Below are 27391 nucleotides of genomic sequence, written 5' to 3'. Positions count from 1 at the left end.
TCTTATATCCACTGTGTGTGAGTGGCATGTGTCTAATATGTGAGTTGTGTGTGTGCGCATATGGTGTGTGTGGTGTGTGTGGCATGTGTCCTACGTGGGAGTGGTGTTCGTGGTGTGTGCGTGGCATGTGTCCTAGGTGTGAGTGGTGTGTGCGTGGCATGTGTTCTAGTTGTGAGTGGCGTGAGTGCGGCATGTGTCCAGCTTGTGAGTGCATATATAGCTGAATATAATTTTGGAATCATACTATTATTTGGTTACAGTATGGTGATATTTTAGCATTCTATAATGGTATAGTTTGCAATCTTTCAGTATTAGGCCATGATCACGCGTTCAGGATTTGATTAGGACATAGACCCGGGTTCAGCACCTAAATCCTTAAAATTCTGCATCCAATGCAAGTGAATAGGGTATTTTATACCCCATTCACATGCAGCAGCATAATGTCTGTGTGGATTTATTTCCGCAAAAAAAATTCCTCTAGAATATTGAGCATGTTTATATTTTTAATAAATTTCCCCCATTGTCTTTGTATAGCTGAAAGGTGGCCCGCATGTACATCCACCCAACACTAGCGCCTGCGTATGGTCTGCGGCGGTCCTCTGTGCGTAAAAATGCCAGGGCTGATTTTAACTCCCAGTCCAGCCCTGGCCACCATACATATTATTTGGTCTGCCGGTCCCGCAGAAATTGGCGGGTTTGGCTGACATACATCTTATGTGTTTGAACACCTTTAGAAAGTATTAGTGAATCTGCTGCTATGTATTAAAAATCAACAACAAGAACCATTAAACATATCACATGATCGAGAAGATTGTTCTAATTGTTATGATCATTATGATTAGTCTTACATTTATGGAACCCCTATCTTAAGGTGAACCATAGTGGGAAAACATTTTTTTTTTATTGCTTTAATTGGAAAAAAAGATAGTTAACCCGTCATAAGATTGTTTTCTGAGAGTTGGTGAAAAATGTTCTACTAAGGGTATGTTCACACGTAGTCAACCAAAACGTCTGAAAATCCAGAGCTGTTTTCAAGGGAAAACAGACCCTGCTTTTCAGACGTTTTTTTACCAACTCGCATTTTTCGCGGCATTTTTCGCGCCGTTTTCGCGGCGTTTTTTACGTCCGTTTTTGGAGCTGTTTTCATTGGAGTCTATGAGAAAACAGCTCCAAAAAACGTCTGAAAGAAGTGTCCTGCACTTCTTTTGACGAGGCTGTATTTTTACGAGTCGTCGTTTGACAGCTGTCAAACGACGACGCGTAAATAACACGTCGTCTGCACAGTACGTCGGCAAACCCATTCAAATGAATGGGCAGATGTTTGCCGACGTATTGGAGCCGTATTTTCAGACGTAAAACGAGGCATAATACGCCTCGTATACGTCTGAAATTTGGCCGTGTGAACATACCCTAAAGGGTTGTAAATGACAAGTGCGGCCTTCAAACGCTACAATCCAGAGTTGCCTTCCTTTCTTCCTGAACGCTAAATGGCATTTATGGGAGTATCACATACTTATCACATTATGTTACTTCTTACTGGGCCAGATAAACGTCAAATAAAACAAGTCTAATAAAAAGTTTATAGTATCAGAGAACCACAGGAACCGCCATGGTGACCACATACATTTGGTTTGTGTGTATGTGCTGTGCATATAATTCTTTCATAGGACATTATCTGGTATCTACAGATAGAAGGAGAAGAAGAACCTTTGTTTGGAGTTGAGGGTACAGTAAGGCTGGATTCACACAAACGTGTGTTTTTTGCGCACACAAAAAACGCAGCGTTTTGCTTGCGCAAAAGGCACTTAACAGCTCCGTGTGGCAGCAGCATATGATGCGCGGCTGCGTGCTTTTCGCGCAGCCGCCATCATGATGACACTCCATTTGGATGTTTGTAAACAGAAAAGCACGTGGTGCTTTTCTGTTTTCATTCATAGTTTTCACAGCTGTTGCGCGAATCACGCAGTTCGCACGGAAGTCAATCTTCAATGGGTGCGTGATGAGCGAAAAACGCTCAAAGAACGGACATGTCGTGACTTTTACGCAGCGGACCAACGCTGCGTAAAAATCACGCACATGTCTGCACGGCCACATAGACTAATATAGGTCCGTGCCACGCGCGTGAAAATCACGCGCGTTGCACGGACGTATATCCCGTTCGTCTGAATAAGCTCTAAGACTTATGCATCGTTATTGATTGAAAGAACCTGTTTCAGAAATTGACTAACTTCTTAACAACCACATGCCATGGTTTTATGGCCACTTTTAACCCCTTCCCGACATTTGACGTGTCCATACGGTCCGCCATCTTTGTACACCTATTAAGCCTTGCCTTCAGCAGGGCTTAATAGAAGCCTGTCAGAATCACGATATACTGAAATACATTAGTATTGCAGTATATCATGCAAGCGATCTAATGATCGCTGGTTGAAGTCCCCTAGGGGGACTAATAAAAAAAGTAAAAATTAGTTAAATAAAGGTTAAAAAAAAAACCCTTCTCCCATTTTCCCCCTAGAACATAGTAAAACAATAAATAAATAAACATAATTGGTATCACCGCGTCCGTAAAAGTCTGAACTATTACAATATATCAATATTTATCCCACACGGTGAACGCCGTAAAAAAATAATAATTGTAAAAGCCAGAATCTCTATTTTTTGGTCACCTAATCTCCCACAAAAAATGAAATAAAAAGTGATCAAAACATCGCTTGTACCCCAAAATGGTATTATTAAAAACTACAGCTTATCCCGCAAAAAATAAGCCCTCATACCACTTAATCAACGGAAAAATAAAAAAGTTATGGCTCTCAGAATTTGGCGACACAAAATACATTTTCTTTTTTACACTTAGGTTTTTACTTGTAAAAGTAGTGAAATATAGAAAACACTATATATATTTGGTATCGCCGTAATCATATTGACCCACAGAATAAAGTTAACATGTTGTTTTAATTGCACAGTGAATTCTGTAAAAACGGAGCGCAATAAAACATGGAGGAATCGCTGTTTTTTTCATTTTCTACCCCACAAATAATTTTTTGCCCATTTCCTAGTACATTATGTGGCAAAATAAATGGTGCTACAAAAAACTACAACTTGTCCCGCAAAAATCAAGCCCTAATAGGACTATATAGGAAAAATAAAGAAGTTATGGCTTTTGGAAGGTGGGGAGGAAAAAACTAAAATGAAAATCTGAAAAAGGGCTTCGGCGGGAAGGGGTTAAGGGACTTTATTGTGCAGCTGTTTGAAAATGCAGGTCAGATACCCAGTTAACAGCCTGGTACCCAGGAAAGTAGGCAAACAAATCACAGAAAAAAGAAATATATTTATTTAAAATACTTACTGATACAAGGGCAGGTGCAAACACCAGTTCCCAACAGGATGCAGACGAACCACAATGCCACATAGAGGGAGATTTCTCAGGAGAAAAATACTGATGAACATCCGCTCCCACATCATGGTTATCATAGACATTTATTGTTTATCATGGATATCTTTTTAGGATGCAGCCAGGCCTAACATTGGGGGAGAATAGTGTGTTAGTACTTAGTGTGGTACACTTAGAGGGTGCTGGGCAGCCCATCTGATCTAATAGTATGGGCGTAACTAATAGGCTGTATGCCATCATGGTGCACTACATGTAACCGTGTGACTGCCACACTTATGTAACTGACACACTTATAGAAGCTATATCTGTGTGCAATGATTAAACTAAGCAGCCAGCCCCCTCTTCAATAGTAGGCGTGAGAGTGGATGTTCATTAGTATTTTGCACCTGAGAAATCTCCCTCTATGTAGCATTGTGGTTTGTCTGCATCCTGTTGGGAACTGGTGTTTGCACCAGTACTTGTATGAGTAAGTATGGCCTTTTTCAGCAATTTCCAGTAGAGAAGGCAGAAACTTTTTTTAAATTATTGTTTTTTGTTTTTTACAGTTTCTACTTTCTTAATCTGTACTACTGCCTATTTGGTCAGGCCGATCATGTGATCGCTGGGACATCCGTCAGATGAAGGTGCTGCTGGGTTTAACTAGGACTAGCACAGCCCTGATTGTAACATCTGTCACTGTAACTAATGTACAGAGGAAATATGTAGTGTAAAAAAATATTATCATTAATAATAATAATGTCCCCCGAAGGTGTGAGACAAGTTGTAAAAAACAAAAATGCAAGTCAGGGAAAATAAAATAAATAACAAAAAAAATAAAATAATAAAACAATTCTAATAACCCTACCCACTCAATTGTGTCAAAAAACCAATCCCTAATACAATTCCCCTATTTAGGTCCTTTTATAGTGCTGATCGGTGACGTCTCGGAGGTTGGACCCCCACCGATCACACATTGATGGTCTATTCTAAAGATTGACTATCAATGTAAATTTCGAAGAACCCCCTATTAATGACCAGACACTTTTCAGCAATTTTTATGTTCATGCTGTTTCCGATTTACCACATTGTTGTGCTGATAAAAACTGTTCACACCTAACAAATACGAAACAATACGCTTACACACATGCACAGAACATTATTCAAGTCTTCTATGAACAAATATAATAATTCAGATCTAAACGATAATCTCTTTAAATGTGTCTTTATTGGGGTACAGTGAATTATAATATAATTTTACATTTGAAGTAGTCTATTTGGCTCTCATCCGCATGTGTCCCAGTTGTACAGCGGATACATCACAGTAAAATTCCTTTCATTTGGCACTTTATAATCTGGCAATCCTGCTAATCCAAAACCAGTCCCATGTCAGTTAGGCTGGGTTCACACGACCTATTTTCAGGCGTAAACGAGGCGTATGATGCCTCGTTTTACGTCTGAAAATAGGGCTACAATACGTCGGCAAACATCTGCCCATTCATTTGAATGGGTTTGCCGACGTACTGTGCAGACGACCTGTCATTTACGCGTCGTCGTTTGACAGCTGTCAAACGACGACGCGTAAAAATACAGCCTCGTCAAAAGAAGTGCAGGACACTTATATACATTATATGCAGGACACTTCTTTCAGACGTAATTTGAGCCGTTCTTCATTGAACTCAATGAAGAGCAGCTCAAAATTTACGGCTGTCAGAGAAGCCTCGCAAAATGCGAGGAGGAGGAATTACGGCTGAAACGAGGCAGCTGTTTTCTCCTGAAAACAGTCTGTCTTTTCAGACGTAAATGCCTGCTATCGTGTGCACATACCCTTAAGCATGAAATTACAGGAATTTAAGTCTGGTACTTGGGCGGGAGGTCAATGGTATGTCTTGTGTCCCACATCATTTCTTGTCTCCCCAGCAATCAACATAATCTCTCTAATCCCTTGAGACTCCTGGATGGCCAAAGGTGTAAGAGTCCTATTACACTGCCTGAAGTGGCTGCCGATCAATGAGACTACTCGTTGATCGGCGCTTGTTTGCTCCTTTCACACAGAGCAATTATTGCTTATGTATAGGGATGAGCAATCGTTACTACAATCGCTCATCCCCATACATTTTTATCATGTCGGCAGCACATATTCCTGATTACACAGGGTGATGTGCTGCCGACAACGATGATTTTTAATTCTGCATAAAAGAGCAAATCAGCCGATGAATGAGCGTTTGCCTGATCAATGGCCAGGTAATAGGGCCTTAACTCGATTCTCTTGGTCTCCAATGTAAAATCTAATAATAGAGCCCCCCACCCATTATTTATATCACTGGTGCATTCTTATGAGGCAATGGGCCCTATAGGCACCCTTTGGCACTAGGGCCCAGGTGCAACTGCCATGTCCCTGGTGATGGCTCTAGGGCTTTACTGAAGTGGCAAGACTCATGAGTCAGTTCTTCTGAGCACTGGTGCATCAATATTGATGTATGCATGGCAACATCAGATGGTGCATAGTCATTTCATAATAAGCGCCAGCACACGAGCGCTAATGCTTTGGCATTCAATATGTTTACTATATATATATTATATATATATATATATATATATATATATATATATATATACAGGGTGGGCCATTTATATGGATACACCTAAATAAAATGGGAATGGTTGGTGATATTAACTTCCTGTTTGTGGCACATTAGTATATGGGAGGGGGGAAACTTTTCAAGCTGGGTGTTGACCATGGAGGCCATTTTGAAGTCGGCCATTTTGTATCCAACTTTAGTTTTTTCAATGGGAAGAGGGTCATGTGACACATCAAACTTATCGAGAATTTCACAAGAAAAACAATGGTGTGCTTGGTTTTAACATTACTTTATTCTTTCATGAGTTATTTACAAGTTTCTGACCACTTATAAAATGTGTTCAAAGTGCTGCCCATTGTGTTGGATTGTCAATGCAACCCTCTTCTTCCACTCTTCACACACTGATAGCAACACCGCAGAAGAAATGCTAGCACAGGCTTCCAGTATCCGTAGTTTCAGTTGCTGCACATCTCGTATCTTCACAGCATAGACGATTGCCTTCAGATTACCCCAAAGATAAAAGTCTAAGGGGGTCAGATCGGGAGACCTAGGGGGCCATTCAACTGGCCCACGACGACCAATCCACTTTCCAGGAAACTGTTCATCTAGGAATGCTCGGACCTGACACCCATAATGTGGTGGTGCACCATCTTGCTGGAAAAACTCAGGGAACGTGCCAGCTTCAGTGCATAAAGAGGGAAACACATCATCATGTAGCAATTTCAGATATCCCGTGGTCTTGAGGTTTCCATTGATGAAGAATGGCCCCACTATCTTTGTACTCCATATACCACACCATACCATCAATTTTTGTGTTCCAACAGTCTTGGAGGGATCTATCCAATGTGGGTTAGTGTCAGACCAATAGCGGTGATTTTGTTTGTTAACTTCACCATTCACATAAAAGTTTGCCTCATCACTGAACAAAATGTTCTGTGTAAACTGAGGGTCCTGTTCCAATTTTTGTTTTGCCCATTCTGCAAATTCAGTGCGCCGATCTGGGTCATCCTCGTTGAGATGCTGCAACAGCTGGAGTTTGTAAGGCTGCCATTTGTGAGTAGCTAATATCCGCCGAAGGGATGTTCGACTGATGTCACCCTCCAGTGACATGCGGCGAATGCTACACTGTGGGCTCTTGCTGAATGAAGCTAGGACAGCCACTGATGTTTCTTCATTAGTGACAGTTTTCATGCGTCCACATTTGGGCAAATCCAACACTGAACCAGTTTCACGAAACTTGGCAAGCAGTTTGCAAACTGTAGCATGGGAGATGGGTGGTCTCGTAGGGTGTCTTGCATTGAAATCTGCTGTAATGACCCGGGTACTGCGTTCACCAGACATCAACACAATTTCTATCCGCTCCTCACGTGTTAACCTCTGCGACATGTCAATGGCTGTAAACAAAGAGAAGCTTGTAAATAACTGATGAAAGAATAAAGTAACGTTAAAGCCAAGCACACCATTGTTTTTCTTGTGAAATTCTTGATACGTTTGATGTGTCACATGACCCTCTTCCCATTGAAAAAACGAAAGTTGGATACAAAATGGCCGACTTCAAAATGGCCGCCATGGTCAACACCCAGCTTGAAAAGTTTCCCCCCTCCCATATACTAATGTGCCACAAACAGGAAGTTAATATCACCAACCATTCCCATTTTATTTAGGTGTATCCATATAAATGGCCCACCCTGTATATGATGTAAATCTTTATAATCTGTAGAATATGTCGGCGCTATATGAACAATAGTAAAATAAATAGGCTAAATGAACTATAAAGTAAGCATTAAATAGAAATTTCCTTTACCCTTTTTTTATTCAATTTTTCTGTAAAGTAAATTCTTAGGAGGTGCCAATAGTTCAAAAGAAAAAGTGTATGCCTTGGAAATGAATGGATTATTCCAGGTCATATATAAAGGGAGTCACAATGATGAATAGCTCAGCCTATAAACTTAATCAGTCCTGTTTGAGATCCAGCGGGAGAAAAAGTTCAAGGGAAAAAAAATCAGTAGGAGAAATAAAAAAGCACGAAGCTCTGGCTCAGATAATAAAACTGATTGATGATATGAGTTGTATTTTAATGTCATATAATGGGGACATAAAAGCTGCTCATATCTTAACAGCATTTTGTCAGTTTGGGAATTGTAGTGGTCTCCCCCATTCACTCTCCCCTTGGGTGGGCACACATTAAAGATCTAAAGCATTATCACATTCATTGGTCTGGCCAGCCAATATGACCCTAAGCACTACCCAGTGAATAATTTATATCTGACAGATGGTCTAAACCTGGAGGCTTCCAGCATTTAATTGGTCCTTTTATTTGCCAGCCCTGTGAGATCTTTTCTATTAATCATATATGCTACATGGAAAGAACCAGTTTCATGCACAATCTGACTTTCTTCGACAATTAATTTATTATAATGATATAGAAATATACAGTAAAATCCCTTTGACATGACCACCAAAAACTACTGTGAAAAATGTTCTTCTCGGGTGGTCTTCTCAAAGAAGAGGGCCGATATACATAGAATATTATGGAATTAAAAATCCATCACAGAACAATCTTGTCTAGATTGGGGATGGTCTTCTCAAAAAAGTGTTTTTTAAGAGGCGTCATGTAAACCAGTGTACCCCAATTTGTGGCTGCTGTATGAAAGCTGCTCATACACATTAGATAAAGATTGGTTAGTGGACAGATATGTCAGATCTTTTGAATATTCAAACACATTTTTGAAACATAAGTTTCATTTAGTTGGAAAATAGGCCAATAAATACACAATATTGACAAAAATTAATGAGCAGTAAAAAATGCCCAGAAAAAGATGTTTTTGCCCATTTTAGGTAGTACTATGGTATTTGAAGAATCATAAATTAAATTTATTTGGTCTTGAGACGATACGTCTGATGAGGGGGCATGATATATTTGTACCCATACCAAAAATAGGGTGTAAAAAAATATGGTGTAAAAAATTTCCATGTAAAATCCCCTCAAAAGACAAGAGGGCACTCCCTCCTCGCAACAGTTGATGGCTTCAAGAAAGGATTAGCGGATTCCTTGAAACAATGGATCATATAAATGTATAGAATCCATTCTACTGGATTAATCACTTGGGAACAGGAAGGATTTTTTTTTCCTTTTAGGGGAGATTAGCTAATGATTTATGGCATTTTTTGCCTTCTTCTGCATCAGTAGGGTTACACAATTCTAGACGTAACCCTCCCCACTCCTTTTATCCACATCCTCTCCATTCCTCTGGTTGAAATTGATACTTAGTGCCACATAAAACCAACCCTTTTTAAAAAAAAAAAACCTTTAAACAGATCATAGTGGATCACAATGGATCCATCATATCCTTCATGGATGATGTAAAAAAGGAAGCCATGACAAAAGAGTGAGCAGTGTTCAGTGCCATATTATGAAGAGTAGAATAAAAATATGGCAAAAATGAATGGAAGGTAAACCATGTCAAGAATAAGAAAACAAATGTCAAACAGCCAAATAGAGTGAAAGTTCTCCAAAAGACCACCCCTATCTAGACCGGATTTTCTGTCACTGGTTTCTAATTCCTCTATACCTTATGTACATTGACCATTTTTGAGAGGACCACCCCTCTAGAAAACCATGCTTCACAATTTTATGTGGTTTTCTCAAAGAAATTTCAATTTAAATGAATAAACAAGTTTTACCAATATATAAAAAAAAAAAACCTGCTAGTCCACATTCCTAGAATTTTGAATTCACAGATTCTTAGATGGTAAATAAAGCAATTTCTTCATTAGATTCTGGCGTCTGGTAGACATTCTGGGCCGCTATAACTTGTGTCGATGCCTCTAGATGTCTACATAGCATTTACGTAATGCGCCATTATACTTCATGCCAGACTTTCCTGAATACAGTTGGCGTGCTACTGCTGAGTTTTAAATAATCCAGACAGTAAAACCATGCATAGAAATCAAGTAATTTAATACAATATCTAAAATGTCATGTAAATGTTATAAATTATTGTAGAAAATGAAAAAAATATATAAATATTGCACAGAACAACCCAGGACGTTATTTAATTTCATGAATAACCATCAAACACTCTACTAGATTCAATTACGTAAACATTCTCCCTTGCCGATTAGCGAGACAGAGGAATTGAACAAATATTAAATTTTCCTGGCGTCAAACTCAGCATAATAAACAGCGGTGGATGTACACAAATTCCTTACTGTGAACAGAGGGGTTTCATTATGAATCTGCGACTGGTTTTCCATCCGTGTTACATCACTCAGTCTTAAAAAGACTTTGATAAATGACTCTGCCGCAGCGCAAGGTGTGCCTCTGTGAGGTACCAGATTCTGATGTTATCCAGGTCCCCGCTCAGAGCAGGTTAGGAATTTTTGTTACAGATATTATGGCGTAATTGAACTTGTTTATTTTTCATCTTTATACATGTCATTTGTAGAGTTTTTGTAGAGTTTTTCTTCTTTCAACGATGTGTACCAGAAGGCTCGACTAAATTGTTAGGATTCTCTTACAGTTTACATAAGAGGGGAAAAAAATCTTTAAGAAAACTCAAATCGTTATATCTCACAGAATTTAAGGTAAACATAATTTTACAGGAATAATGAAATAAAATAAATGATAAAAGTGTTGTTGGTCATTGCTAGCTCAAAAACATCTTTTCAAACCTTCTTGCAAGAGATAACTAAATTTTTGTAAATTTGTTTTGCCACCACTTCATGGGATCACCCATAAGAAGCCATTTTGTAGAGGGCATTGTCATCATAGAGGCTTGCTTCTATGTTTCCCTTAAATCTAGCCTGGTTTTTCCATTGTTGAAATACTTAGAAATAACACTATCTATCTATCTATCTATCTATCTATCTATCTATCTATCTATCTATCTATCTATCTATCTATCTATCTATCTATCTATCTATCTATCCTATAAATAAGAGCCTTCAAAGTAGAATACCAAGATACAACAGCAGCTTCTATGTATGGTTTACTTAAGTTTTTTAAAGGGGTTAATTTGATCAAAACAATCCTTTAAAAATATAAATAGATCTTAGTTAGAATACACAGCTCCAAGAGCGACTTATTTACACATACACAAGCAGCAAATGTGGAGGACCGTCACAGGTGGGGAGTTTAACTGGGGCGATACACCTGTCAAACCATAACGCAGGTGTCCTAAGGCGAGCTGAGGAAGGACAGAAACCTGCCGTGGAGCAGAAGTTGTTTTGTCATAAGAAACTGATGGCCTATCTTCAGGGTAGACCATCAATACCTGATTGGTGGGGGTTCGACTCTCAGCATACCCGCCAATCAGTTGTTTTGAAAGAGCCGCGGCGCTCATAAGAGCGCTGCTTCCCCTTCATTCTTTATCTGCTCGTACTGTGAATCGCTGACACGCTTGTAGAGCTGGTTTAGAGTATTACAGCTTTCTCCTATTGAAGTGAATGGGAAAAGGCTGTAATACTGTGAACCAACGCTACAAGTGTGTCAGCTTTTCACAATACAGAGCAGTGACAGTAATGAAGGGAAAGCACCCCCTTCAAAACAGATGATCGGCGGTGGTGCCAGGAGTCGGACCCCCACTGATCAGATATTGATGACCGATCCTGAGGATAGGCCATTCATTTTTGATAACTGGATAACCCCTTTAATGCATTGGACCATTACTTAAGGACTGGACTCTGGATTAACAGCCTATTGGTGATTAAACTCAGGCACAAAGCCAAAGGCCAGAGCTCTATAATAGTATCCATAGTATAGTATCTACAGTATACTGACACAATTGTAGCAGTAGGTGGTCCTTAATATTAATGTATGGAAAAGTTCATTGTGGGCATCGACCCACAGTTTCAGCGTTGTACTGGTACAGCTTGATGTTAAGTCCATAATGGCTAAGGTCCCATAGTGGCTACTTTTACATAGCAATGAAGGAATTCTGCAGGTGTTATCTTGAAGATGTAATGCATTTGCGTCAGTCCATTGACACTATGCCAGTCATTACAGAATCTATAAATATTACTGAAAGGGGTACAGAAATAACTGAACTGAGTTCTTTAAAACCCATCTGGTCCCCAAGGCTTCTTCAGATTTACTTTTTAACTTCTATTTAACTTGACTTGTACCAGATCTACTTCCAGCCAATTACATTTATTAATTGATGCATTTATAGCACTGGCAGTACCTACATCATCTACTCTTTCTTCTTTTGTATATACAGAGATAAGAACCAGAGGCGTAGCTAGGGGTTTAGAACAGGGGGAGCAAAACATATCTGAGTGAGCCCCAACCCAGTGGGCCCCCTAATGCATGTTTACAACTGAAGAGGTGCATTTTAATTATATACCAGCCATCATCCCTGTATATAACCCCCATCATCTCTGTATCTAACCCCCATTATACCAGAATATACCAGCCATCCTCCCTGTATATAACTCCCATCATCCCTGTATATTCCAGCCATCATCCCTGTATATAACCCCTATCATCTCTGTATATACCAGCCTGGCTAGTATATACAGGTAAGATGGGGGTTATAAACAGGGATGATGGCTGGTATATACTGGGATGATAGGGGTTATATAAGGTGATGATGGCTGGTATATACTGGGACTATGGGGCTTAATGCAGGGATGATGGCTGGACTATCCATCATCCCTGTATATAACAACCATCATTCCCGTATATAAACCCCATCATCCCTGTATATACCAGTCAGGCTACCCCTGCTGTATAGGTTTGTACGGCGCAAAACTACTGCTCCCAGCATGGCCCGAACAATGGTAAAGATATGCTGGGAGTTGCTGTTTCACAAAAAAAGTCATAACATCCACCATCCTGCTGCAGATCATACAGTGACTACAGTACTGATTAGAGGCAGAATAAACATTTACCTTAAGTGACTCACCGGCGACATATTTTCAGATTTTAGTTCTTTTTCTCTTTCCTTCTCCATCCAATCCAGACCTCTATGATGACTTCTCCCGGCCATGGCCCATTTTTGCAGTTTGCCGCTCAGATGTCTTCAGCTTCTCACTTTCAAAACATTTCTGCAGCTATAAACGAAGATAAAATTCTCATGGTGCCACACACTATGCCTATATACTAAATATAATAGCCCCATACACTGTCCCTGATTATAATAGCACCATACACTGTGTCCCATACACACAGTTCTCCCTATAGATAGTGCCCCCATAGAGCCACCTGTAGATAGCGCTCTACATATAGCCCCCCTGTAGATAGCGCTCTACATATAGCCCCACCTGTAGATAGTGCCCCACATATAGCACCAGCTGTATATAGTGCCCCACATATAGAATCCCCTGTATATAGTGCCCCACATATAGCCCGCCTGTAGATAGCGCTCTACATAATGCCCCCCCCCCCCTGTTTGTCATTTATTGCATTCTTAACATTAGATGTAAGAAATGGGGGGTTTAATTTTAGTCTTTTATACTGACTTGTTACTTGTAGTTGTTATTGTTGATATTAGAACTGATTTTCTGATAGAGATATGACGGTATGGTGGGATATCTTTTTAAAGGGGTTGTTGTTATTAACCAATGTCATTTTTTAAGAATTTCTCTATTATTTTTTGTTAAGAAAAAAGCTGCCATGAGCAATTTAATCCTCAAAGCTCTTGTCCCTTATTTTGTTTTCACAGGGCAAAGTATACAGTAAAGCCAGATTCATGAGCGTGTTCGGTCCATAATATACAGATGGAATGTCGGCAGTATTCGTACTGCATGTTGTCAGTACAGGACAGTTTTCCCGCAGCGAGGCAGGGACTCCCAGCATCATAGATAACTATGACGCTAGGAGCCTGGCTCCCTGAATCTCTGAAGTGTGTTCAGTCCGGGAAAAACTGGTGAAATACGGTCCGTATATCACGGACCGAACACGCTCATGTGAATCCGGCCTAATGGCCCCATGCAAACAACCGTAAAATCGCCCGTAATTACAGACCGTAATTACAGTCCGTAATTATGGACCCATCATTTTCTATGGCCAACGGACACCATCCCATATATTTACGGGAAGGTGTCCATGCCGTAAAAACTTGCCGAAAAAAATAGAACATGTCCTATTTTTTTATTTTTCAGACCGTGCTCCCATACTTTATAAAGGACGGCTGTTCGCGGCCATCCGTGGCTGGCCGAGCCCGTGATTACGGGTCGTAATTACGGGCACGTTCATGTGATTGGGCCTCATCAGGATGAGTGATAGATAGCAAAGAAACCCAAGTTGTCAATACCCACATCATGTATATCGCATATAGTCGCAAGGAGCCCTGTGACCATCACAAAAACATCCAACCATGTAAAATCATAATTTTATTATTTTTTTGCAAGGTCGCTTGCAACCTCCTTTCCCATAGAAAACAATATACATGCAAAAGTGGTAATCATGGATGATTTTGTGTCGCCATGGAGCCGTATACTTATTCTGAGTTCATGTCCATAGTGACTTTTAAATGAAATGTTTAATAACCATAGGCTATAAAAAGGATTCACTGAGCCTTATTTAAAGATCCAAATAGAGCTTGTTCAACATGTTTCTAGTTATATCTGCTGTATGTGATACATATGTCTTTCAGTCCCCCCTTTGACAGATAATACACATTTATATTCCGACTTAAAATGATTTTGGTTTAGTATCTATGGGAAATAAATGCACCATATACCTTCATATTCATGGCGGCCTCATCAACAAGCTTTTGTTCTTGGTGAAAATTACTTCAAGTTGTTCAAACAAACGAATCCAACATGTTATGTTATGTATATCTTTAGCACAATGGTTGTGCACTGTATATAAAGGGTGGGTGTGGAAATAGCCCTGATGTGTCAAATGCATGAACCTTTATTAGAAGACAATGTGCAGTGTACATATTGGTGTCCACATATGGTCTTGCTAGTAAAAGCACTACAGGCTAAAAAAAAACAATCCAAGTTATGTACACCCCTAAAATATATGGCCCATAGACCACAGGTTAGGATTCCCTGAAGTAGGCATGACTAAAAATGGGCATAAATGTGCAAGTAAATACAGTTTTGCCCTTATCGTAATTACACCTGAATACATCTGTGCATCAGTTTGTAACTCAGTGTAGAAGACATAGCAGATATAAAAAGACTTCAAGGAGATAAACTTACAGGGCTCAGCAGATTGTCGTGGGTCTAACTCCCATTCAGATGACTGGCATTGACCGTCCATGTTGTACATGGATGGTTCAAGTTCGCCAGAGAAGCTCTCTATTCTGGCACATAGAGGGGGTCTCGAGTTGGGAACCTTACACTATGACATCCATATGCTCTAATAGGGCATATGGACAAGTGTCTGTTTTCACGAGACAACCCCCTTTTGTCTGGCTTTTCCGACATAAACTGATCACAGGGTGTCCCTCTGCTGGGATCCTCAGCAATCAGTTGTGATCTGTGGGGAGGAATTCTTCTGCAGCACCACCACAGGGGAACTGAAGAATTACACTGTGTCTATTGAAATCAATGAATTGTTGGTGTTGGGTCCTTCCTCACTATTAACTCAGAACTGTCTAATAGGGCATTTGAAAATTAGTTCCTAAACCAGATGATAGAGAGGGAGAGTGAGAAAAAGCAAGAAAGTGAGAGGGAGAGAGAGAGAAAGAAAGAAAGAAAGAAAGAAAGAAAGAAAGAAAGAAAGAAAGAAAGAAAGAAAGAAAGAAAGAAAGAAAGAAAGAAAGAGAAAGAAGAAAAAGAACGAAAGAGAGAAAAAAAGAAGAAAAAGAAAGAAAGACAAAGAAAGAAAGAAAGAAAGAAAGAAAGACAAAGAAAGAAAGGAAGACAGAAAAGATAGAAAGAGAGAAAGAGAGAGAAAGGAAGAAAGAAAGAGAGAGAAAGAGAGAGAAAGAAAGAAAGAAAGAAAGAAAGAAAGAAAGAAAGAAAGAAAGAAAGAAAGAAAGAAAGAAAGAAAGAAAGAAAGAAAGAAAGAAAGAGAAAGAAGAAAAAGAACGAAAGAGAGAAAAAAAGAAGAAAAAGAAAGACAAAGAAAGAAAGAAAGAAAGAAAGACAAAGAAAGAAAGGAAGACAGAAAAGATAGAAAGAGAGAAAGAGAGAGAAAGAAAGAGAGAGAAAGAGAGAGAAAGAAAGAAAGAAAGAAAGAAAGAAAGAAAGAAAGAAAGAAAGAAAGAAAGAAAGAAAGAAAGAAAGAAAGAAAGAAAGAAAGAAAGGAAGAAAGAAAGAAAATACATGCTGCAGAAGAAAGCTTAATTTGGGAGTAGTGAGTTGACTCTATACATCACAGATTCACATATGTACAAGATGTGTAGCACTTAACTTTATTTGTTGTCTCACTACTGAAATATAGTCTTACAGTGTAACAAATGGCTGAGGATACAAGTGGTTACCACATGCTACATCTGAAAGTAACCAGCAGAGTGTGGCACACCGCTACATTCATGAATTTGAAATTATGAGGGAAAAGAGTTGAAAGGAACTAAAAAAGTAATGTTTCAGGCTAGCAGAGCTTTGCTGCATTGGGTTATTTCATTTGTTTTTATGCTTGCATGTGTTCTAATATTTATAGATCTCTCTTTTATGAGATGTATTCTAAAATATGTACTGTGGTGATTTCCTACTCTTTGCAGATCTCCTACAATATCAGTTTTATATCTGAGACCTAGTACATTTATTAAATTGTTCTGCCTAAAAAGGAAGGAAAAAAGTTTTATCTTTTATTTCCTGATGATACATTTTGGGGATTTTTTTTTTATGGTTCTGGTCTAAGCATAAACTCCCCTTTGAAGACCATGTTCATATAAGATCTACATTAATTTAAGGAACATTGTAAATACATTGTATTATCTGCCTTGTACTGATCCTAAGTCATAACCTGTATTATACTTATTCTCCTCTACAGTGGCATTCCCGAGTCTTAAAATTTCTGAGCTCAGATTTCAGAGTTAGCTCTGGTGACAAGGGCGTAACTTTAGGGGGTGGAGGGGTTGCAATTAGGCTCTGGTGCATGACGGGGCCACACAGTGTGTCCCTCTGGCACATAAGAGGACTGTAGTACTTTATTTAGGGGGTCCTGTGACAGATTTTGCATCGGGGCCCAGGAGCTACAAGTTACGTCTCTTTCTGGTGATTTTCATTGTCTTTCATACCAGGAACCAGTGGTGTAACTACCATGGTAGCAGCCATAGCGGCTGCTATGGGGCCCGGGGCTTGAGGGGGCCCGTGCCGCCAGCCAACACGCCCCCATATGCCCGGTGGCGCCGCTAGCAGCCGTTATGGCTGCTACAGCGGTAGCGCCCCTACTATGGGGCCCACGCCACCGAGCCTCCAAGTATGGGCTGGGCGGCCGACATGCCTGTCATGCCTGTAGGTGTCGCTAGCACCGGAGGGGGCCCCGGTTCTAGCGGCAGCCAAATACATGCATTATTTGACCTGACCATCCAGTGCCTTACAATGACACTGATTGGCTAACGGCGCGATGGCATCACAGAAGGTGCTGACTGACGGGGCAAGTCATTCTGCCCCGCTAATCAGCGGCATTGGACGATGCTCGTTCAGCTCCTGCAGACATGCTCAGGAGAGAGCATGTCTGCATCGCCAGTGAACAGCATGGAATCTTGTGACATAATGAAAGAAACCAAGTCACTAACAAAAGCACCCTAACACAAATGTACCCATGAGCTAAATGAATCTACAAATATACCAAAGCCCTGCTAAAGTAACTATTTGTGATCAAGATGAAGAACACATGCATAAGTGGCGTCATTTTATGAATGTGATGTACCCTGAAGGTAACTAGTGTGGCATATTGGTAAAACCAATTTGCTTAGACTAACATGGAAGACAACAACAACGCTCAGGCAAGGAGGAGAAGGGCAGAGCCCTTTATATAGCCCAGGGTGAGCTGGGTATTGGGTAGGAAACACATTATTGGGGTGCGTGGTGACCCTTTAAGGCTGGGGATGAGCGTGCGAAACCTAGTAGAACCAGAAGCAGAGAGCAGCTGTGAGTGCTGGCATCTCCTGGGAGGGAGGTGCCGGCAAGTTCCTTGTGTCCTTTGGTCACGGCTGCTGGTAAGTACGATGTGCCGGCGGTCAGCGACCGAGGGCACGACAATATTCTTGATAGATTATAGGAACATGGCCTTATAAATAAATGTCAATATAAATTTGTCCTTATCAAGACCTATTTGATGACCATGTTTTATTGTCTCTTAATGTCCATTAAGCCAAAAATCTTTTCTATTTTGTTCACTTTCAAAGCATACCAAAATCTACTTAAAACCTTTAAGGATATGAACCTCAGAGTATCAATTTATGTATCTAATCTAAAATTATAATGTAATACTATATTTTGTTTAGTAGCTCCATTAACTTGCAGGCTGCATACACATTCATTTCAATATGGGATAGAGTAGGAGAAAACTGCAGTCCTTTACTTCCTCCCTGCTGATATCAGCTGCTGGAGCAGATAGAGAGGTAGGTAGATAGAAAGAGCTGGAGAAAGATAGAAATTTAGATTTATGGAGATGCAGCTAAAATAACTTGAATATCTTACACAAAAAGAATTTCCATGATGTTAGCGTCTGTAGAGGTAACTTGCTAGCTAAAGGGGTTTTCCAATCCTTTTTTTTTTTTTTTCATAATCAGTGCAATGCTTCTCTATCGATATATAGTAATCACTATGACTATCGTTTTCTCAATTGAAATTATTTTTTGGAACATTATGCTGTATTGTTTACCTTTTGAGGTTTGTTTACCTCAGTATGTTCGCTCCCGTTCTCTTCCTGTTTTTCTACTCCTGGCATGCACCGCTTGTGTCCCAGCATGTGCCGGCAGCAGGGACTTACTCTGCCTACTCCACCCAACTCTAATAAATTAGTAAACTCCGTCGCCATTTTAGTGCTCTCCTTCCATTAGTAAGAGCAGAAGATAAACACTGTAATGTCTGTAGCTGCGGGCTGTCAGCTCCAACCTCTCCCTGACAGCCGCAGCCACGAGTCAGCAAGCGCTGGCCCCAGCCTCCTCCTCAGGAGACGCCAGCGCTCGCGTCCACTCACCTCTGCCGGATCCTGTAGGGATCTTATAGTACCCTGGACTATAAGAGGGTCCAGCCCCGTAGTTCTATGCCTGAGCGTTGTTGTGTTCCCTAGTTTGTCTATGTGATGGCCTCCTAGTGTGTTTCCTGTTCCAGTCCCTGTCCCTGTACCTATACCAGTTTCCAGTTCCTGTTCCTATCAATCCATACATTCCAGGTCTAGCACTGAGCTGTGCCAAAGTCGTGCTGTGCTGCATCCACGTCTGACCCGCTTCACCTCGCCTGACGTCCGCCTGCTACCTAGTCCCAGCCGAGCCTGCCCTGCTGTTGTCTGAGCTGCCACAGGTAGCTATAGAACTATAGACTCTCAACTTCGACCTGTTGGCCAGCTGCCTTACCACCAAGGCGGTATGGCCAAGTGGGTCCACAGACGCTTCGTGACAAACACCCACACTATATTTTGTGTCCCAAACAAAAATCGCCCTTTGGCTAGTGGGAGATTCATTAGAATAAGTAGAGATTTCTAAAACTTCTATTGGTAGGGAATGGCATATGCCCAATGGGAAATACACGTTGGCTTAGCTGACAGTAGAAGCCGCAGGCATATCAGATAACAGAGCATGCATGTTGGATACTGAGTGTGTGTCAACCACGCATGCTCCGAAGAGGATGATTAGTACATTGTACAACCCCTAAACACATGGTCCAGTTACGTCATTTCTGACATGACCTTACACTCACAGAACAGGAAACCGGAACGTAGAGCTCATGGACGGGGCTGGAGAGGAAGTTGAGATTTTGGGTTGGCGAGCGGTCACGTGACAGAAAATGCGATATGCCACTAGGAACATTGGATCAAACGTAAGTATAAAAAAAATAATTATTTTGCATTCTTTCGTTAAACTGAATTGGATTATTTAGTTCTGGAAAACCTCTTTAATAAAGGTCTGTAATTACAGGAGCCATGGCACTGATTCAGTGCAGTGTGCAGGATTGTACCAACAGGGAGGAGGGAGTAGAAAGTGTGATGTGATCTAGCAGGCTTATAGACAGGGGAGTAACAGGTGCAGAGGGTATGGTTGCACCCAGGCACTGGAGCCTGAGGGGGCCCAAAAGGTCTCTGCATCACATAAAGATACTAGTACTATAAATGACACATAATAGTTAGAGGCCCTGTTGCAGATTTTTCATAGCTTAAAGTTACACTGTAGAGTCAGTGACTGATGACCGTGCTGCAGCTCTACTAAATATGTAACTTAGCCTTGTACATTTACCCCTTAACGACCGCCATTTCGTGTTTTTACGGCCGCCGTTCAGGGTAGTTCTTCTGAAGTGCCGCCTTTTCACGTCGGCACTTCAGAAGAACTTTTCCCACATTGGGCGCAGTGATCCTGAAGCCCGGGCTGTTGCTAACAGCTTTGGGCTTTAGGGCACTGTTAGTGGTCTCCGATAATATTCAACCCCTCGGATGCGGCGTTCAATAGCGACCGCTGCATCTGAGTGGTTTTAGAGGGAGGGAGCTCCCTTTCTCACCCCACTGGCATCCCCGCGTGGTTTCAATGGCAGCCTGGGGGCCTAACAAAGGGCCTCAGGTCTGCATTTAGTGATTGCCAGTTTTACACTAACAGGCAATAAGACATTGTAATAGAGAAGTATTGCAGTGTATTATAAAGCGATCAAAAGATCGCATAGTGAAGTTCCCTAGTTGGACTAAAAAAAAAAGTTAAATAATGTTTGAAATAAAAAAATAAAAGTCCCAAGCAAAAAAAAATTAAAAACCCACTTTTTCCCCTTACAAAATACTTTATTATGAAAAAAAATAAAAAGTTACTCATTGTTGGTATCGCCGCGTCCGTTATGGCTCTTAACATATAGCGACATAAAAACAAATTATTTGGAAAAAAAGTGTTTTTACTGTGTAAAATTTGTAAAACATAAAAAACCTATAATAAATATGGTATCGCCGCAATCGTAACGACCCGGTGAATAAAGTTATTATGTTATTTATACCACATAGTAAACGGCCTGAAATTAAGATGCAAAAAAGAGTGGCGAAATTTCAGATTTTTTCCAGTACCCCACTAAAAAAGTTAATAAAAAGTTAATCAATAAATGATATCTACCCCAAAGTGGTTCTATTAAAAAATACAACTTGTCCTGCAAAAAAAAAAAAAAAGTCCTTATACAACTATGTCGATAGAAAATACAAAAGTTAGAGCTCTTTGAATGCGACGATGGAAAAACGTAAAAAATTGCTTGGTCATTAAGTTTTAAAATACCATCGGTATTAAGGTTGTTAAGATCTAAAGCATTGTGATTTTTTTTTCTGTGATTTCACCCAAGGCACAATTTACCTTTTAAGGAAATTAGACAACGTGCGTAATTCCACAACCTTCCCTCTTGCATTGATGCAGAGACTTTTTTTCGATCCCATACAACTGAGGACTTGAATCCATATTTTTTGCACTTTGAGCACTTTACATGCCTAGAGTAACATTATCATCACCTTGAAATTATCTTACATTTGATATTTTCGGAATATTTGGCGGTTTTGACTCCAATTTAAATCTTTTTTCCAATAAAATGTACCTTTTTTTTTTTACCTTTTTTCCAATAAAATGTATATTTAACCCCATATGTGCTCAGAGATAAATGCATTATAATATTTGGCCAGCTTTTTTTTAGGCTGGTGGGTTCTTAATGCCATCCATCCCTGGAAAACCCATTTAATCTATATTTTTTTTTTGCAGAGCTTCAGATGGTAATTGCCATTGAATCATCTTGTGTAGGATTGACATGTTCTAAATTTAAAAAAAAGACAACACTCTTACGCATTGCTATGTGTTTAATGTTTTAATTAAAATGTGAAATTAGATATTTAGTTGGAATGTGAATATTGTCATTATTATTCTTTCAAGTACAACAGAAGAAAGTCATTGTTCGACCAAGGCCAGAAGGAGTCAGGATAAGACAGATAAGGCAGATCCTACTTGCTGAAATTATTACTTTTAAAGCATATGCGAGGACTCTCAAAGATCAAAGAAGCTAAGCCGGGAATTAGTCAAGCAAAAACTGATAAAAATAATGATTACAATGAAAGGACCTTGGAAAACCACTGTATTAAATTCTTTTTTTTTCTGCTCATGCCCTAGAAACAACAGTCTGCTTTCATAACCTCATTAGATCTAATAATGTAATTTATATTGCAGAACAGGTCTACTTCAGTGACGAAGAGACTTTTAAAGAAAACGTGCACTTTTGCATTCATTCTATTTAAAATAAAATTTAAGAACCATTGATTTAAAAAATGTGTTATCCTTTTTGTGTATACAGCATCCATGCAGATCTATGTATTTCCATGCTTACACACAACATACAAACCCTGCGTGTAGTCTGACCCTGCAGTCATGCCTTACTCTCTTCCATCTGTCAGTAGGTTAGCAAAAAGAGGGAGCAGATAGAAGAGAGTCCAATGTAAACTATTCAAGATAGAGTGCCCATTGAATGGTACCCCTATCTGTGGAGTCAGATACCTGGGTTAAAAGAAGAGGAAAGATGACAGGATAAATGGCTGTTTTGGTGGAAAATAAGCCATATCAAGGTGATGTAAGGAAGTGAAATGTGTCTTAGGGCCTGTTCACATCAGGGGTTCCGGCGGAGGTTTCCGTCTGGTGAACCCCGCAACCGAAAGTCAAACTGAAAGCACAGCTTCCTTTTCTGTCACCATTGATATCAACTGTTGACTGAAACCACAGCTTCCGTTTCCGTCACCATTGATATCAACTGTCGACTGCGCTATTGATTCCATCGTTAAAACGGAAATCAGCCGAAATGGTGACGAATGGAAACCATTAGAAATGTTTCCGTCACCATTGATATCAATGGTGATGGAAACGGAAGCTGTGGTTTCAGTTTGACTTTCCGTTGCGGGGTTCACCCGACGGAAAGCTCCGAACGGATCCCCGGAACGGAAAGCCAACGCTGATGTGAACAGGCCCTTAGGGTACATTCACATATGTCAGTTGCATCAGCATCAGTTTTTTTTTGTCTCTCAGTGATTACAATTGATGCAAAAACTGATGCAAAAATGTATCAGTTGCCACAGGCTTTTTCACGATTTTTGCTACAAAACCATCAGTTGTCATTAGTTGTCATCAGTTTTTACCATCCGTTTTTAACATCAGTTTTTACCACAATGGTCCACAAAATGGTAGTCTAGGCTCTGAAAATGTACCCCTGTATATAGTGCCACACACCCCCTGTAGCTAATGCCGCAGTGAACTCTGTATATAGTGCCACACCCCCTGTAGATTATGCCACGGTTCCCTCTGTAGATAGTGTAACACCGCCTGTAAATACCGCAGTGCCCTTTGTTGATAGTCCCACCCCCCTGTATATAGTGCCACACACACCCTGTAGCTAATACCACAGTGCCCTCTTTAGATAGTGCCACACCCCCCCGGTATATAGTTCCACCCATGCCCCTGTAGATAATGCCACAGTGCCCTCTGTATATGCCACAGTACCCCCTGTAGATAATGTCACAAAGCCCCCCTGTAGATAGCGCCACACAGCTCCCTTGTAAGTAGTGCCACACAGTCCCCTTGTAGGTAGCGCCACACAGGCATTTTTGTAGGTAGCGCCACATAGCCTCCTTGTAGGCAGCGCCCCAAACACAGCCCTCTTGTAGGTAGCGCCAAACAGACCACAGCCTCCTTGTAGGTAGTGCCACACAGTCCTCTTGAAGGTAGTGCCACACAGCCCCCATGTAGATAGCACCCCCTCCCCCTTCCTGTAGATAGTGTCACTGTAGCTCCCTGAAGGAGCGAAATCCCCCTTTGGCTGGGGATTCTGCTCCTCGAGCGCTCCCCTTCATGTCTCTGTCCATATATGGGCCGTGACATCAGGGGCAACTCCTGAAGCGGAATACCCGTACGCAGCGTTGCCGACGCTGTGACCGGGGATTCCACTCCAGGAGAAGCCCCTGTCGTCTGTGTCCATTTATTTAGTAATTCTAATGATCACAGTTGATAACTATCTTGATGGTCCATTTACAAAGTTTTTAAAGGGGTTGTCTGGTTTCAGTTACCATGGCCCATATATACGCTTGTAACTTTTATGATTATAAGGGAATACTGCAAGTACTGTAAATGCATATTTATGTGATATACGGTCCGTATGTCGGCAGTATTTCCAGGACCTAACACGGTGCGGGGAGCCGATCTCCTAGCAGCATAATTATCTATGACGCTTAGGTGTCACTGCCTTCCCGTGGAACTACTGTCCCGTGCTGAAAACATGATTACAGTACGGGACAGTTTTCCCGCAGCGAGACAGTGACACCAAGCGTCATAGATAACTATGATGCTAGGAGCCCGGCTCCCTGCAGTGTGTTCGGTCCGGGAAATACTGCCAACGTACGGTTCGTATATCACGGACCAAACACGCTCGTGTGAATCCGGCCTTACAGCGCACTCGTTGAAGTCAAGCATGCATCACAGATGTAGCCAAGTTTATATTGACTCTAATAACTTGCTGCAGCGTGATATCACACAACAAAAGCCATTGGAAAAGCCATTAAAAAGTCAAGTTAAAGTCAAGATAAAGATGGCTACATCTGTACTTTGGAAGGACAGTGGACTCTGCTTAAGAGGTAAACTTATAAACATGGGTCCTAATAAACCCATTTCAAAGTATAAGAATGTGGTATGAAACAAACTTTTTTTATTTTTACTGGACCATTTCTCTATAGCACAGGTGGCCAGAAGTGGCATGTGCAAGGATTCGCCTGGCACTTCGGGCTAATGTGTAGGAGGAGAGGAAATACAGTTGAACTGGCAAGGGGGCAATGGGACTGTCGCTCTGTACCTGTTACTGGGGGTCTGTGGCTACACCGTTACTGGGGGTCTGTGACTGTCACTGTAATTGGATGTCCTATGGCTATCACTGTTATTGGAGGTCCTCTGGCTGTTATTGGGGGTCTGTGACTGTTACTGGGGTCCTACCTCTGTTAGGTTAGGAATATCTTGGCATTTAAGAAAGTTTACTGGAAAGGTAATTGCGAATTTCGGCACACTCTGTCCAAAAGGTTCACTACCCCTTATGTAGTGATATTCTACACTGACTGCTTCAGACACATATCTCTAAATCATTAATATTTTGGGGTATTTTAATAAAATCGTCTATTATTATAGGTATTTAAAATAGTTTATATATGTCTTTAGTTATTACAGCACAAGTAGACCAGGCTATAGTCTGTTTCTAATCATACATTCTGACTATGTACTTATCATTTCTCTGTGAGTAAGGATTTATTCCTATAGATGGAACAGGATTTCTAAAAAAAATAAAAATTAATATTGATCCCAGATTACCGTAAACTCCAAAAATATATCAAACATCAATATTTGCTTTGTGTGCATGCTGAATCACCCTCCACATTCCATAACACCAGGGCATATGCCGCTTTTATTTATAGGGAAGATAAAACCTTACATTTTAGACAAAAAAAACGTAAGAAATACTTATTTATTTTAAAAGAAATATCTGTTCAGTTTTCATCTAATCAGATGGCATAATGTTTATTTTACATTTTTTCCTTTGAACTTGATGGTACATTTTAGATTTTCGGTGAAAATGTACCTCTGGGCTATTAAATATCTTACCACTTTATTATAACAATTTTGTCCCAGGCTTAAACACACTAGTTCACAGGATGAATGTGGGCTGTCATGTGGATGTTCCTTCCTCAGAGTGGCATACAGTAGATAGAAGAGAGGGCGCCCCATGGCAAAGCTCAGATCCCTATCAGAAAGGCTGATCTAATACCTTTCTGTTATTTATTGAATTATTCTCCAGTGCCAGTAGGGGGCACTGTTGCTGGTTGTTTGTAAGGAAATGTTATTTATTAGTATGTTCTTTTTTATAATACTATATTTGTTGTTTTTTTGTGCATCCTCTATCTTTATAGCAATGGGGATAGGACAAACCATGGTTGGGCTCCCTCTCTCCAAGGACCCCATAGTAGCCGCGTAAACTGCTCCCATGGTACATACTGTACCTCCTTGCCTTCTTCTTGTTTACTATTGCATGCAGGCTCAGGCCATGGGAGTAGCATACGCAAGAAGAGAGGTCGAAGAGGGAAGATAGAGCACGGAAAAATCTGTGAACAAAGTGAAGATTAGCTCTAGAGTACAAAATGCTGCTCTTACAAGTGAAATAAGTAGGAACATTCATGAGCTCATAGAAGTTTTATCATTTTGGTGGAGAAGCAATTGCCCTTTTAAAACCAACAGAGTAAATTGTTGGGTCATCAGAGGTAAAGACGAAGCTCCGAGGCCCAAAGCAAAATCACAATTGTCTGACCATGATGACCACATGGATGTTTATATGGCAGCTATAAAGGTCTATACATCATTTGTTTTTAATACTGATATCAATGTTTTGGTGGACCAGGAATGGTGATGATTATTGACAAGAAGAAGCCTCAACAAACAGCACATCTGGTGTATTACCAATGTCTCACCAACAGCTATGGTCGACCAGCTCTCAGACAGTGGCCTTTGTATTGACATGCTGGAAAATCTCTGATATCCGGCACAGCAGTTGTGGTCAGGTCTATTGCATTTGTCCTACTCAAAAAGTACTCCTGCCCATATACATGAGATATATACACATGTTCTTCCATGAACACACATGTTCTTCCATGAACACACATGTTCTGCTCATCTGAACGTTCACATTATTTTAATAGGTGGAGGAAGATAATCATGGGCCAGACAGCTCTGATGTTTGTTATCCATAGATATTTGGCAGAGCCGCTCTGGCAAACCCAATGGACCTGGTCCGTCCATGTATTACATAGAAGGCCACTTATTTGAATGGGTATGTGTATTACTAAATTTCTCCTATAGTGACCTGCAGGGACAATAAGCAGCGTCTTAGAAGTCGGACCTCATGTTAGAAATGGTCTATGATACACTTTCACAAGAGGGACACTTAAAGGCAATCATGGTACCTTTTTGAATAGACATATTTAAAACAAGAAAAATGCAGGGTGTAATATTTGGTGAATTTAATGTTATCTTTTTTTGCAGTCGTAACAGCAGACGTTAGCTTGAAACTATTTCGTATTTCTTAACCTAGAGTACTTGAGCGCAAGACAGCTTGAAAGTATTTATCCGCTGTTAGAGAAACACCTTCTGAAACTGCGGTTCTGAGATATTTGTGTAACCAAAACATTGATGCAGAGCAGAAGAAAATAATTTTCACATAGACATCTGCAGGCTATATCTGGAAGCAGACAATTAATATTCTTGCTCAGTATGTTGCAGGAAATATTCTGTGTTTCACATGAGAACTGAGAACATCAAAGTCAAGAGGAATTAAGTGTTCAGTATTATCGATGGCG

This window comes from Rhinoderma darwinii, chromosome 4 (assembly GCF_050947455.1).
Source record: "Rhinoderma darwinii isolate aRhiDar2 chromosome 4, aRhiDar2.hap1, whole genome shotgun sequence".
In the NCBI taxonomy this organism is placed as follows: Eukaryota; Metazoa; Chordata; class Amphibia; order Anura; family Rhinodermatidae; genus Rhinoderma; species Rhinoderma darwinii.
Note: the sequence above shows the minus strand (reverse complement) of the source record.